Raw genomic sequence first — 16,256 nt, 5'->3', positions numbered from 1 at the left:
AAATTCCAGAAAAAAAAAAAAAAAAAAAAAAAAAACCACAACCCAGAGTTTGAATAACTCTTGCTGTGTGACTTTAGAGAACTCCCCATCTCCACATTTTTTAAAAGAAAACATTTTTTTACTACAAAATAATGTATGAGAGTTGTAATAAAAATATTCAAAACATCATTAAGAAATTGTATTAAGTCATTCTTGCATTACTAAAAAGAAATACTTGAGAGTGGGTAATTTATAAAGAAAACAGGTTTAATTGGCTTACTGTTCTGCAGGCTGTACACTGAAAGCATAACTCCAGCATCTGCTCCGCTTCTGGGGAGGCCTTAAGGAGCTTTTACTCATGACAGAAGGCAAAGTGGAAGCAGGTACATCACAGGGCCAAAGCAGGAGCCAGAGAAAGTGGGGTGGGGGAGGTGCCACACACTTTTAAATGACCAGATCTTGTGAAAACTCGCTCATTCGCAAAAGAGCACCAAGCCATGAGAGATCTACTGCCATGATCCAAACACTTCCCACTAGGCTCTACCTACAGCATTGGGGATTATAATTCAACATGAGTTTTGGGTGGGGAAATATAATCAAACTATATCAGACACAAACAGTAAAAATTCATCATCTATTTTCTCTTTCAGTTTTATCACCCAGAGGAAACCATATTTACAGTATGTCCATAGGAACTTTTTTCATATATCTTTTCTGTCATGTAGATACTAATTTTAAAACAACAAAACCAGATTATATTTGTTTGACAAAATATTTCTGGAAATTATGTGATTATGTGAGTGAATTACTTAAACTCTTTAAGCCTTAGTGTCCTCAACTATAAAGTGAGGATATTTTTCCTATTTCAAAAAATTTGATGAGGAATAGATGAGTTAAAAGCAAAGTGACTGAAATATGGAAAAGGTTCAATAAATGCTGCATGTTATTTATCCAGGGCTCTTGCTCCTTTTCTTTTCTCTGTTTGCAGTGTACTTTCAGTGTTCTATATGTAGTTGCACAAGTGCATGTTATCTGTTTATATCAGCCCATATCCTAGAACCAGTAACAGTTCATGGAAGATGCTTAATCAGTGATCACTGAATGAGTGAACACATCATGAGTCTAATACCTATTGACCTGCTTTGCATATATTTATTATGTCAGTTTCTCTCCTATTTTTTTCCTCAAAGCTCCTTGAAGACAGTGGCCTCCTTGTCTCATTCATTTTTTTTTCTACATCACACAAACTAGGTCTTAACCAATATTTGGTAAACATAGGCATGCTCCTAATCTAGTCAAACTTAGAGCTACTCTTTACTTCTGCAGAAGAAATTTGAAAGGAGCACATTCTAAAGGCCGACTGTGGAGTAGAAGCAGTACCTCACAGCCTTATTCATCTCAGGCAATCTGCCATTGTTTTAAAGAGCTGAATAATCCTTTCTAGGTCCTTGTGACATTTTGATCTAGAATGCTTGCTTGGAAACTACCAAGAAAAGGAGATCTGATGTTCAGGATTATGATTTATCTTTGAAAGAACCCACAAGGGAGAGAGAATTCATGGAGTTGAGGAAAAGCCAAAGATCTCTGGGGTCTTTTCTGGTTGGTCACCAGGCCTGGATTGACTTCTCTCTTCAAGCCCTCTGCATTTTTGGAGCAAAATCTTGATGAAAACTCTTCATTTTCATTTGAAAAATTACTCAATCTACTTGACTTTCCAATTTGGGTATATATCTTCTGGTATTTATCTGGAGAAATTAAATAATAATTTTCCTCTTAAGTTGCTTTTAAACGTATAATTTACATAAAAATCTTCCAGTTGAGGTGGAGGTGGTGGTGAGCCGAGATCACGCCATTGCACTCCAGCCCAAGCAACAAGAGTGAAACTCCGTCTCAAACAAAACAAACAAACAAAAATCTTCCAGTTTACTTTCCAGAATTTTTTGGATGCTTTTTTATTTATTTGCAGTGCCACATCATCAGTTTCCCTACCTTGAAGCATAAATCCACCCATAAAAGCAGAAATTATCAACATTTCCATGTTCTCTATAATAAGTTTCAAACTTCCCATAGGTAGTCAACTACACACATAATAGTTTCTTTTTATTCTAGACAACATCTAAGGACGTTTTCATTTCATAAAATATTATTATATCTGAGACAGTGAAGTAGTCTCTATAAAAATAGTGGTAAAATAGATAAAACAAAATGTTTCATTTTAACCATTTTAAAGTTTGCAATTCAGTGGCACTACACACATTTAAAATGTGTGTAATCATCATCACTATCTATTTCTAGAACTCTTCTATCACCCCAAATAGAAACCCAAAATAAACCTTTTAAATGAGACTTTAAAATCATTAATTCTGAAAGCATGTTGAAAACATTTGTGGAATTCTTTTCAAAGTTGGAAAAGTACATGAAAAGACAAATTATAGATACTATGTAAGTAGTTATTTGAGCTTTCTCTTTTAACCACAGCTTTAAAAATAATGTAAAAACAGATTAGAAGTATCCAACATTGCATATAGAACAAAAGTAGAATTAGAAAGTAGAATAACAAATTAATTAACAAATATACCCCTACCCCACTTGACTTTCTAAGTTTTTTTGCACTGAGTTCAAATTTCACTTCCTCCTCAAGGAAATGTTCTTTGTTAACCTTCAGCAGAAATAATTTCTTACTTCTTTGAAATTTGCTTGGTTATTAGTTTCTTTTACTTCACGTTTACTTTGTATCTCATTTAGAACACATCTCCCCCACCAGAGAAATAGGTCCTTGACAACAAGGTCCCATTCATTAATGAATAAAATATGTAATTGTATTCCTGTGATAAAATGTTTATTTTAATCATACTTTTAAGTTCATTTACTTTCACATGAAAAAGTTAACTTTTCTCGAATAACCAAACAATCTTGCTTCAGAACAAGTTTGGAGATCCCATATTTTCTGATTTTAAATTTTACTATAAAGCCATGGTAATCAGTATAGTGTGGTACTGCCATAAAGCCACACACATAGAGGAATGGAGTGGAATAGACAGACCAGAAGTAAAATCTTGCATGTATGGTCAAGTGTGTATTTCACAAGCATATATTTGATAAACTTGCATATATTTGACAAGTGGGCCAAGACCATTCAATGGGAAAAAACAATCTTTTCAATAAATGATGCTGAGAACACAGAATATCCACATGCAGAAAGAAAGAAAGAAAGAAAGAGAGAGAGAGAGAGAGAGAGAGAGAAAGAAAGAAAGAAAGAAAGAAAGAAAGAAAGAAAGAAAGAAAGAAAGAAAGAAAGAGAAAGAAAGAGTTGGAGATTATCTCTTACACCATATACAAAATGAACTCAAAATGAATCAAAGACCTAAATATAACTGATAAAATTATAAAACTCATAGAAGAAAATTTTAAAACCCTTCATAATGCTGAATTTGGCAATGACTTTCTGGATATGACACCAAAACACAAGAAACAAAATTTAAAAAGCAGGTAAGTTGGACTTCATCAAAATTAAAATTTTTTGCACATAAAAGGATACTAGCAATGAAATGAAAAATGCAAACCCACAGAATGGGAAAAAATACTTGCAAGTCATATATCTGATAAAGGATTGACATCAAGAATATCTTCAAAAAGAAACTCCTGTCTTACTGTCTTAGTCCATTTGTGTTGCTGTAACCAAATACCACAAGCTGGGCAATTCATAAGCAACATAAATTTGTCACAGTTCTGAAGGCTGAGAAGTCCAAGAGTAAGGGCAAGCAGTGAAGGCCCATTTCTCATGCATGATGCTGTATATGTATCTTCATGTGGTGAAAGAGCAGGAGAACAAAAGACCTAAACTACTTTCCTCCAGCCTTTTTATAAGGCACCGATCCATTCTTGAAGGTGGAACCTTCATGAATTTCTTCACTTTCCAAAAGGCCCCACCTCTTAACGCCACCAAAATGGGAATTGAGTTTCAACATGGATTTTGGAGGGGACACATTCAAACTATAGTAGTTTTTAACAACTCAAGATCAAGAAACCAAATAACCGAATTAAAAATGGGCAAAGGACGTAAATAGACATTTCTTCAACAAAGATATACAAGTAGCAATTCCATGAAAAGATGTTCAACATCACTAGTCATTAGGGACATGCAAATGAAAATTGTAATGGGATACCATGTTACACCTGTTAGCATAGCTATTGTCAAAACAAAAACAAAACAAATACAGAAAATAACAAGTATTGGCAAGGATGTGGAGAAATGGGGGCCCTTGTGCATTGTTGGTGGAAATGGAAATGGTGTAGCACTATGGAAAATGGCACGGCAGTTCTTCAAAAAAATTAGCATAGAATTATCACAAAATATAAATGCCACATGGATATATACCCTTCAAACATGAAAGCAGGGACTCAGACAGATATTTGTACACCCATGTTCGTAGCAGCATTATTCACAATAGCTAAAATGGAAGCGACCCTAGTATCTATCAACAGATGAATGAATAAGCAAAATTTTGTATGTATACATGCTGTACAATGGAATATGATTCAGCCTTAAAAGGGAAGGAAATTCTGACACAAGGTACAATACGGATGAAACTTGAAAACACTATGGTAAATAAAATAAGCCAGTCACAAAAGGAGAAAGATTGCATTTTTTTAGATGAGGTTCCTAGAGGAGTCAAATTCATAGAGACAGAAAATCAAATATGGCTGTCAGGGGCTGGGAGGAGGGAGAAATGAGAAGTTAGTGTTTAATGGGTACAGTTTCAGTAGGGAAGATGATGGCAGAAGAGGATGATAGTGATGGTTTTATAATGATGTGAATATATTTAATGACAAAGAACTGTGTGCCTAATGGTTAATATGCACATTTTATGTTTTATATATTTTACCACAAACTTTTTGATTTTTTTCAGGCTTACATTTTTTATTTTCTAACTGCCTAAAAGATTTGATAAGAAAAAATTTTCTCTTAATGACCTTAAAATTTTCTCTTATTGAACAAGGTCGTTCTGGACCTTGCTCTGGAACAAAAATGATCTAGTGAGATTTAATCAATTATACTCTGGAAGCATTTGTGACGTCTATAATTTTTCCCAGAATGGAAAATCAGCAACAGAATCCGTGAGCTCAAAGATAATCAAATCTAACTCCTGAGTTTCACAGACAAATACGCGGAAACCTGGGGGAATATCGTGATTTGAGAAAATAACACAGTTGCTCTCTGAGGCAGTAAGTCCCTTGGCATTACTGCTTTACCAGAGGCTGGGAGGTTTACAGTCTGTGTACTACTTGGGCAAATCATATTAGCCAAGAAAACAAAGTACTGATGAATTCAGTAAACAAGACAGCCATTAGAAAAGCAGGATTAGGAAAAGGCTTGAAAGAAGCTTCAAGGCAGTTATGTTTTAAGATTATGAAGCCTTTGATTCCTAGACATAGCACTCAGTAGTTGTATGACCAAGGACACTAAACAATTCACTTCCATCTTCTGCAAATTGAGTGCAATTGCAGGACATACCATATGCCATAGAGCTCCTAGGAGATTTAGTAAAATAGCGCATATAGAGTGTCTGGCATGGGATATGCACTCTATCAATGTTAACCTTTGCTATGTAATCCAAAGTGACCTATTCCATAAGGAAAAAATGAGTTTGTTTTTAGTTTGCTTTTCCTGAATTCATCAGCACATAAGGCAGGGGTTTCACGGAAATACAGTCTTGAAGAAAAAAATAAATATTTTCCCCTGAGAGATGGAAATACATGTGAAAAGAAATAAGCAGGAGCACAGGAGCTGGAGTAAACCTCTAGAGCAGGGGCTCCCAACCCCAGTCTGTGGCCTGTTAGGAACCTAGCCGCACAGCAGGAGGTGAGTGGTGGGCAAGTTAATATTACCACCTGAGCTCCACCTCCTGTGAGATCAGCAGCGGCAATAGATTCTGATAGAACACAAACACTATTGGGAGCTCTGCATGTGAGGGATCTAGGTTGTGTGCTCCTTATGATAATAATGCTTGCTGATCTGAGGTGAAAGAGTTTCATCTGAAAACATTCCACCCACCACCCCGTCCATGAAAAAACGGTCTTCCATGAAGGCAGTCGCTGATGTCAAAAAGGTCATGGACCACTGCCCTATAGACCTGTTTGTTTAGTTTAGTTTAGTTTTAGTTTCGTTTAGTTTTGTTTTGTTTGAGATGAATTCTCTCTCTGTCACCAGGCTGGAGTGCAGTGGCGCCATCTCTGCCCACTGCAACCTCCACCTCCCGGATTCAAGCAATTGTCCTGCCTCAGCCTCCTGAGTAGCTGGGATTAAAGGTGCATGCCACCATACCCAGTTAATTTTCGTATTTTTAGTAGAGATGAGGTTTCACCATGTTGGCCAGGATGGTCTCGAACTCTTGACCTCGTGATCTGCCCGCTTCGGTCTCCCAAAGTGCTGGGATTACAGGCCTGAGCCACTGTACCCGGCCTAGAGACCTCTTTTAAAGGGTCTCCTCAACAGGCTCCTCAGTTCAGGTTCTGTGCCCTCTCCCTTGTGGCTCCTGTCTCTCCAGGGCCAGCCATGCAAAAGTATGTATCTCTCAGGTCTCCCTTTCCTGGTAATTCTTTCCATTTTAAGGGTTTTATTGATATTCACTATAAAAAAACAAACAAATAATATGTTGGGCAGGAGCAAAGGTTCAGGAAATTTCAAAAGGATCTTTTAGTGGTCACTTCCTGGCTTATGCTAAACTGCAAATGATACTAGATTTACCTTTTTCAGAGACTATTTCTACTTTTAGATGGACCTGTGGAATGATTCTCTTATTATTTCTGATTCTTTTATTCTAAAAAATGGAGCAGTCCAAATTTGCACAATGGCCATGCTATCACAACCCCAAAACTATAAAATTGTACTATATACCTTTTAAACTTTTTTCTTATATATAGATTTTGTGCAACAAGTCACTGCCTCAAATGTCTGGGAAATTGTGCTGAGAGATATTATTCTTAGGTATTCTGTATAGTATTTGAAAGATTAAGAAGTATTTAATAATAAGCTTATTAATAATTATTTATGCTTATTAGAAACTTGTTAGCTACAGTAATTTGGGGTTTCCAGTTACAACAGACGTTAGACTGTAAGATCTTTGAAAAAAAGAACATTGCCTCATCTCTGCTTCTCTAACTAGAGTTGTAGGTACATAATAGATTATCATTGAATGGTCAAATAAGTAAAAACTAATACAGAAATAATAAGCTGGTTGTTCGTTGTTCGGTGAAACCAAATGGTCCTAATTATTTTCTGAATGTATATTTGATCTAATTGTACTATCATTTTGATCAAGTTCTTTCTTTAACAAGTACTTAAGGACTAATGAAATCCTTTACAAAAAAAGTACTTTAGATTAAAAAATAGTTTGCATTTTAAAACTCTGTAAAATGTGCACTAAGGTCCACACTGATGCCCAATATGCAGCCTATATCTACAGAAGCTTTTCAAATATTTGGATGCAGATTTTGAAGTCCTAACATATGCTGCTCCAATTTCATAAACAATTTTACTTAGCAAATGAAACAACTATGTATTTCAGTTCCAAAAGAAAATAAAATTATTTCCATGGGTTTACACAAATCATAAAACCTGTTGCATTGAGATATCAAAAACATGTAGAACTAATAGGTTCAGTGAAGTATAACTAAACAAAATACAAAATCAATATGTGATATACAAAATCAGTGATATTTCCATACAATGGTAATGAACAATCTGAAAATGAAATTAAGAAAACAATTCTATTTACAATAGCATCCAAAATAATAAAACAGAAATAAATTTTACAAAATAAGTGCAAAACTTACCTTCTCATTTATAATGCTGAAAGAAATGTTAACAGACCTAAATAACTGGGAAGATATATAATGTTCATGGATTGAAGGACTCAATATTTTAAGAAGACAATACTTTCCACATTGATCTAGAGATTCATTACTACCCCTATCAAAGTCTTAGCTCACATTTTTGCAGAAATTGATGAACCGACTCTAAAATTTGTATGGGAATTGAAAGAACCCATAATAGTCAAAATAGTCTTGAAAGAGAAAAAAATTAGAGTACTCACATTTTGCAATTTCAAATGTGCTACAAAGCTACAATCATCAAGACATTATGAAACTGGCATAAAATTTGACATATAGATGAATGGAATGGAAGTGAGAGCCAAAATATAGCTTCATATCTATGATTTACTGATTTTCAACAAGGACATTAAAGCGATTTAATGGAGGAAGAATATTCTTTTCAACAAATGATGCTAGGACAACTGGGTGTCAACCTGCAAAAGAATGAAGTTGAACTTCTAGCTCACACCATATAAAAAAATCAACTTAAAATAGATCAAAGACTCTAATGTCACAGCTAAAACTAGAAAATCCTTAGAAGAAAATATAGGCATAAATCTTTGTGACCTGTTGGTAGGCAATGATTTCTTAGATATGACACCAAACACACAAGGAATCAAACAAAAAAAATAGATAAATTAGACTTATTTAAAATAAAAAACCCTTTGTGCTTCAAAGGACAATACCAAGAAAGTGAAGAGAAACAGAAAGAAAGAAAATATTTGCAAATCATTACATCTGATAAGGGATTTGAATTTGGAATATAAAAGAACACTGAGAACTCAACAATAAAAAGACAGCCCAACTAAAAAGTAGGCAAATAATCTGAGTAGACATTTTCTAAAGAAGACATGCAAATGACAAAAAGCCCATGAAAAGATGCTCAACACCATCGGTCATTAGAAAATTAAAAATCAAAGCCACAATGAGACACCAATTTATACTTACTAAAATGACTGTAATCAAAAAGACAAATCCTAACAAGGGTTGGCAAAGGTGTAGAGAAATTAGAATTTTCATACATTGCTTGTGGAAGGGTAAACAGACACTTTGGAAAACAGCTTGGTACTTCCTTCAAATGTTAAAAAGAGTAACCACGTGGTCCAGTAATTCCACTCCTAGTTATATACCCAAGAGAAAGCAAAACATACACTCAAATAAAAACTTATTCATAAATCTTCATAACAGCAGTATTCATAATAGGCAAAACATGAAAACAACCAAAAGTCTGTCAACTGATAAGCAAAATGTTACATATTCAATACACAGAAATATTATTCTGTCTGAAAATGAATATAGTACTGATGCTTCAACAACATGGATTCTACAAAGTGAATAAATCTTGAAAACACTATGCTAAGTTAAAGCATAATGGGAGGAAATGGAGAGTGACTAATAATAGACACATGATTTTTTTTCAGTGTGATGAAAATGTTCTAAAATTGATTGTGGTGATGGTTGTATAACTGAACATACTAAAATCCAAAGAGTTGTATACTTTAAATGGTTTAATTGTATGGTACACAAATTATATCTCAATAAAGCTATTAAAAAGATGTCATAGTTGAACCTGTGTGTTGAAACTAGGTTTACAGTCAAACCTTCTCTCCATATTTTATAGATAATTAACTAAAGCAAAACTAATAATAATTTCATAATGACATTCATTCCAGATGAGGAAACTAATTCTTCCTTTTAGGCCAAGGAAATTAAAAACAATTTCTTATCTGAAGATTCGCTGACACAGGCCAGAAAGAGACCATATATTTAATTTCCTGCTTCATCTCTTCTGAAGATGGCAGGGAGACTCTAGTTTGTAATACAATAGTGAGGATTCAGAGTCAGCCACTTGGAGACCAACTTGCTCATGTGGTGCAGCCAGCCCCATATCATTCCTGATTCCAAAATGCATCCTCTTTTAGGGACAGGTGACTATAATATTATAACATCATCTCACTTAGGCAGAGTCATCTTCCTTGAATGAGTCAACTCATGGAAGACAAACACCAGGTGGTTCTGTCTCAGTGCTCAGCAGTGATTGAAAATTTTGGGCCAAGCACAGTGGCTCATGCATGTAATCCCAGTACTTTGGGAGGCCAAAGCAGGAGGATTACTTGAGCTCAGGAGTTCAAGACCAGCCTGAGCAACATGGCAAGACTCTGTCTCTACAAAAAATACAAAAACTACTGGGTGTGGTAGTGTGGCGCATGTCTGTGGTCTTGAGAGACTGACGCATGAGGCTCACTTGAGCACTGGAAGTTGAGGCTGCAGTGAGCCTACTGTTACATAACAGTAACAGAACTGTTTATCAGCAAAAGTAGATTGCCTTGTGGAAGGTAGCATCTAGATACAGTAGAAAATAAGGAGGTAAGTTGACAAGTAGGTACTTTATATCTATCTCTCAGAGCATGATTTTTTGATGACAGATAATGTTAAGTTTCTGAACATGCAGATATGTTAATCAAATTCTGGACATAGTGACTCCTCTTCAATCAATATATGGTACTATGTAACCACTCCAAGAAGCCCAGACTTGAAATTGTAAGCATTAACCATATTGCTATTTATTTTTAAATTACTTTAAGTCTAAAAACAGATGAACACCAAATACAGTGCATAAATTTTTTTTTTTTTTTTTTTTTTTTTTTTTTGTGACGGAGTCTCGCTCTGCCGCCAGGCTGGAGTGCTGTGGCCAGATCTCAGCTCACTGCAAGCTCCGCCTCCCGGGTTCACGCCATTCTCCTGCCTCAGCCTTCCGAGTAGCTGGGACTACAGGCGCCCGCCACCTCGCCCGGCTAATTTTTTTGTATTTTTTTTTTTTTAGTGGAGACGGGGTTTCACCGTGTTAGCCAGGATGGTCTCGATCTCCTGACCTCGTGATCCGCCCGTCTCGGCCTCCCAAAGTGCTGGGATTACAGGCTTGAGCCACCGCGCCCGGCCCGTGCATAAATTTTTATTAATTTCTCTATTTAAAAAGTACAAGTAAGCATACTATTTAAAAAATGGGAAACTTTAAATATTGATCATGTATTTGATGATATTATTGAATTGTTATTAACTCTCTTGGGTGTGGTAATTACATTGTAGATGTAAAGGAGAATGTCTTTTTCTTAGGACATATGTGCCCACATATTTAAGAGTGAAGTGTTTTGACATCTACAATGTGTTTTCAAATGTTTTAGAAAAATAAATACATATATAGAGAGGAAAATTGTATCTGAGAACATGTTGACAATTGGTAAATCTGAGTGAAGGTTATATAGGTGTTCATTGTCTTATTCTTTCAACTCTTTGGCAGCTTTTAATTTTTCAAAATTAAAAGGAAAAGTTATTATTATATTACATATCAATGACAACCATATCTATATTCAATGGTCTGCTTTGTTTTCTGGTATTAATTCTACCCATTTGTTTATTTACTTACGCATTTGTTCATATGATCAATGTTTACTGAGCACCTACTATGTGCCAGAAGGTAAGGATACATGGATGAATATGGCATGGCTCCTACCATCAAAGAATTCATCATAGCCTATCACTTAACAGGAAAGACCACATTTCAGAATCAAAGATGCTGCAGTGACTCTCAGGAGGTGGACTACATTCAGAAAATCAAAGGAAAGGAGGGAGTATGGATAAACATTAACATGTATTGAGCATTCCCTTTACTGCAGTGAGGGGAGGTATGTGATTAAACATGCAATTACCATAAGCTATGACTAGTGTTCTGTTATGACTGTAGGGTGTTATGGCCGTACATAGCTGCGGGGTCCTAACTTAGTCTGGAACACAAACTTGTGGCAGAAATGGCATTTATCTAAAACTTGAATTAATTACCCAACTAGACAGTGGAAAAAACACAGTGGGAAATCATTTGCAAAGTTATTTGCAAAGTTATGTTATTGAGATAGAGCACAGCATCTAAGTTTATTTGTTTCAGTACGGTTGAAGCATACATTAAATGCTAGAGGAGAAGCTAGAAATCAGACAAGACGGCAGTCAGGAGCACAATCATGAGGCATCTCTAAGCCTTGATAAAGAGTTCAGCCTTCATCCTAAAAGAATGGGAGGATTTTAAGCGAGGGAATGACATGACAGGATCTGCATTTTAGGAAGAACATGCTTCCCACACTGAGGAAAATGGATTGGGGGAAACAATATCAGACCTAGGCAGACCTAAGGTATTGTACATTTTGTTTTATTTGCCCCAAAGTCTACTTTATCTGATATTAATATAGCTGTCCTACTTTCCTTTGAGTAATATTTGCATGGTTTATCTTTTTCTATCCTTCCACTTTAAATCTGCCTATATTGTTATATTTGAAGTGAGTTTCTTATAAAAAGCATATATTTTGGTCATGTTTTTAACAAACTGTTCCAATCTCTGTCTTTTAATGGGTGCATATAGGCCATGCATATTCAATGTAAATACTGATATGTTGAAATTTAAGTCTTCCATTTTTCCCGTTTATTCTATTGTTTTCTGTTTTGTTTTTCCTGCCATTCTGTGAGTAACTTAAACAATTTTTAGAATTCCATTTTGATGTACCCATACGATTTTTTCGAGTATATATCTTTGTATAGCTTTTTAAAGTGGTTGCTTTAGTGGCTATGTGTATATATATTTATACACACACACACACACATTTATGTATATATACGCACATAAATATATATAGCCACTATATATATTTATATGTTAAATATTTTATACATATTATATATTAAATATATATAGCCACTATATATATATAAATGTAAAACTTACCATAGCCTATTGATGTTGTCATTTTACCAGTCTAAGTACAGAAATCATATCTGCTTTTACATTTTTTGTCTTAAATATTTCCACAATCCATATTTATAACCACATCAGATTGTTCCAATTTTTGCTTCAACAGCCAGAATTCTTTAAAAAACTCAAGAAGAGAAAAAAAGTCTACTTTATTTACCCATATTTTTGCTTACCATGTTCTTTATTTATAATCTTTCAAAAAGATTTCTTCTTTTATCATTTTATTCCTGTTTAGGAATCTTCTTTCAGGAATTTTTAAAGGGTAGGTCTGCTGGTTATAAATTCTCTTAGTATTTCTTTATCTGATAATGTCTTGATTTCTTCATTCATGAGGGATATTTTGGTGGGTATAGGATTTGGGGTTGATAATTCTTTTTTTTTTTTTTCTTTCAGAACTTGAAAAAATGTTTTCTATTTCCTTCTGGCCTGCATGGTTTCTGATGAAAAGTCTCTTTAAATTTAAATTGTTTTTCCTAATAGATAAGGTATCATTTCTGTCTCTCTGCTTTCAAGATTTTTTTCTTTGTCTCTAGTTTTTACAAGTTTGACTATTATAGGTCTTCGTATGAATTTCTTTGGGCTTCTCCCTTTTGGGGTCACTTGACTTTTTGAATCTGTACATTTATATCTTATGCCAAATTTGGAATGTTTTTAGCTATTGTTTGTTAGAGTATTTACCAGCTCTGCTGTCTTTCTCCTCTCCCTTCAAGAACGCTAAATCTTTTGCTATGGTCTCACAGGTCCCTGAGGCTCTATTCACTTTTTGTTTAGTCTTTCTTCTCTCTGTTATCCATATTGTATAATTTCTATTGATATCTCTTCAAGTTTATTGACTATTTCTTCTGTCCCCTCTATTCTGCTGCTGAGTCCTTCCACTGAGTTTTACAATTTGATTCTTCTGTTGTTTTAGTTCTAAAATTCACATTGGTTTTTATTTATATCTCCTACTTCTTTATTTTCTTTTATTTGCTTTTTATTGCTATTTACTATTCCATTTGAAGCAATACTTTTTATGATGGCTGCTTTAAAACCTTTTTTCAGATAATTCTAACATTTCTATTAGCTCAGTGTTGACATCTGTTGATTGTCTGGTGTATTACACCATTCTCCCACTGCTATGAAGAAATACCCAAGACTGGGTAATTTATAAAGGAAAGAGGTTTACTTCACTCACAGTTCCACAGGGCTAGGGAGGCCTCAGGAAACTTACAATCATGGCAGAAGGCAAAGGAGAAGCAGGCACCTTCTTCACAGGGTGGCAGGACTGAGTGAGTGCAAGCAGAGGAAATGCCAGACGCTTACGAAAGGGAAGAGGCTTTCTACTTCCTGGTGAGGGTGAGAGTACCAGTTTCCTACTGTCATCCATCTGACACCACCCTAGTGGGGAATGTGAGGTGGTGGTTTGGGCACCTAGCTTGAGGCGTACAAGAGTGGAAGTCTAGGCTCCCACTGGGCCTTTGCTGGCTTGTGTGGGAATGGGCCATAGTTTTTTCTGTGCTGTCTGGGTTGAGCAGAGAGATAATTATCTAAGAATTTTTGTTTTTTCTAGCTCTCTGACTAGAGAGAGCAGCTTTTTGTTGGGGGTTATCATCTGCATTGCTATGTAGTCAGATTCTTCAGCTCTAAGTCTGAGATCTATAAGGCAAAAGCAAATATAAAAAAAAAAATGCAGGGAACTCACCACATTTTTCTTCGCTTCCAATATCCCTAGCCAGTCTGCCATCTTCTCTCCCACTTTCAGAGTCTTTTTGTGCTTGTTTTATATATAATGTTCAGAAATTTTAGTTGTACTTCAGGGGAGAAATAGATAAAAGTATGTCTACTCAAACTTCCCCAAAGCAGACGTTTCCTTTTTGTGTTTATTGAAAAGAGATATATTTAGGATACAGAATTAGCTTGACTTGATTTGTTAAATGTGGACCTTAGAAAGTGTTGTCTAAGGTCCTTAGAGCAATAATGCCCCAATTTTGGGCATCCCTTTATCCCAGGCCCAATGTCTCTGTTTCTATGAAAACAGATTTACTTTTAGTCATAATTTTGTGCTATAATTTTAGTTATATTGCCTGTGTTGATAAAGAACATTCCAAGCACTTTGGGAGGCTGAGGCGGGTAGATCACGAGATCAGGAGATCAAGACCATCCTGGCTAACACGGTGAAACCGTGTCTCTACTAAAAATACAAAAAAAAAAAAAAAAAAAATTAGCCAGGCGTGGTGGTGGGCCCCCGTAGTCCCAGCTATTCGGAAGGCTGAGGCGGGAGAATGGCGTGAATCCGGGAGGTGGAGCTTGCAGTGAGCTGAGATCACGCCACTGCACTCCAGCCTGGGCGACAGAGCGAGAGTCCATCTCAAACAAACAAACAAACAAAAAAACCATTCCAGACTACCGCAGGGATTAAGGGTGGTAAGAGAACACTTTGGTGACATTCTAGAGTGAGGCGGAACAATTAACATACTAAGGATGAAGAACTAGGTTCCGGGCTTAAGGTGACATCAGTGGATATCAGACTTATTTGAAAACTGGTCTTTTTTTTTTTTTTTTTCTATGATGATCTTGTTTTATCTTAAACCATTTTAATCAGTAATTTTTTTACATTAATTTATATTAATTCTGATTGTTAATTTTTCTCCCCTCACTTTCTCTTTTTTGGTCATTTCTTTTATCATAAATAAGGTAAAATTTTCTTCTACCATTGTTTTCTGTTCCTCCAAGCCTATAAAAGTATTCATAAAGTAAAATTACAGTATCGTGTGAAATAAACGTTGCAGAAATCTCATGTGATTTATAATCATAACCAAGCTTATAAAAGTATTCATAAAGTACAATTATAGTATTATGTGAAATAGATGTTGTAGAAATCGGATGTGATTTATAATCATTTGGGGGTTGGAATAGGACTACTAGTTAGTCATGTATAAAAAAAGCATTTCATTTGCTGCAATCTGGTAAATAACTATTAAATCTATTCTCTGATTTTCTGGCTACTTTTGCAAGAAAGAATTATGGTAGTTTTGAACGTAAAATTTACTTTCAGTATTGAAAAGATTTTTTTAAAAATACTGTAGGAATATTAGCCTTTAATTATTTATTTAACAACTTTATATTATCACAGGAATTAAATTGAGGATTATATATTAATTCCAGGAAAAGCAGCTGTTCTAACTATTATCTCCTTTTGGCAGAAGGATATATATAAATTCAGAGAATATAGAAGTATAATTAAAAAAAAATTTAACCCTAGTTGGTCAGACAATTTAACATCTAAACTCAAAGTTGCTGATATAGTTTGGATATTTGCCCCACCCAAAGCTCATGTTGAAATGTAATCCTCAGTGTTGGAGGTGAGGCCTGATGGGAGGTGATTAGATCATCAGGGTGAATTTCTCATGAATGGTTTAGCGCCATTCCTTTGATGCTGTCCTCATGAGAGTGAGAGAGTTCAAGCGAGATCTGGTTGTTGTACAGTGTGGTGCAACCCTTCCACCCTGCTCCTGCTTTCTCCATGTGATATTCTGCTCCCTCTTTGCCTTCTGCCATGATTGGAAGCTTCTTGAGGCCTCCCAGAAGCAGATGCTGCTGTGTTTCTTGTACAGCCCTCAGAACTGTG

General features: G+C 35.3%; 1 long non-coding RNA gene across 1 annotated transcript in view; it reads right to left on the bottom strand.

Moving 5' to 3' along the window:
- The window catches only part of LOC108524748 (uncharacterized), a 39,964-nt gene extending 25,233 nt beyond the window's left edge, over positions 1 to 14,731 (bottom strand). The window contains exon 1 of the long non-coding RNA XR_001884116.1: positions 14,331 to 14,731. This is a non-coding gene — a long non-coding RNA (uncharacterized LOC108524748). The remainder of the gene's footprint in view (positions 1 to 14,330) is intronic.
- Between the last annotated feature and the right edge of the window lie 1,525 nt (positions 14,732 to 16,256).

This window comes from Rhinopithecus bieti, unplaced genomic scaffold (assembly GCF_001698545.2).
Source record: "Rhinopithecus bieti isolate Rb0 unplaced genomic scaffold, ASM169854v2 scaffold_83314, whole genome shotgun sequence".
Taxonomy (NCBI): domain Eukaryota; kingdom Metazoa; phylum Chordata; class Mammalia; order Primates; family Cercopithecidae; genus Rhinopithecus; species Rhinopithecus bieti.
This window is presented reverse-complemented; position numbering and strand designations above follow the sequence as displayed.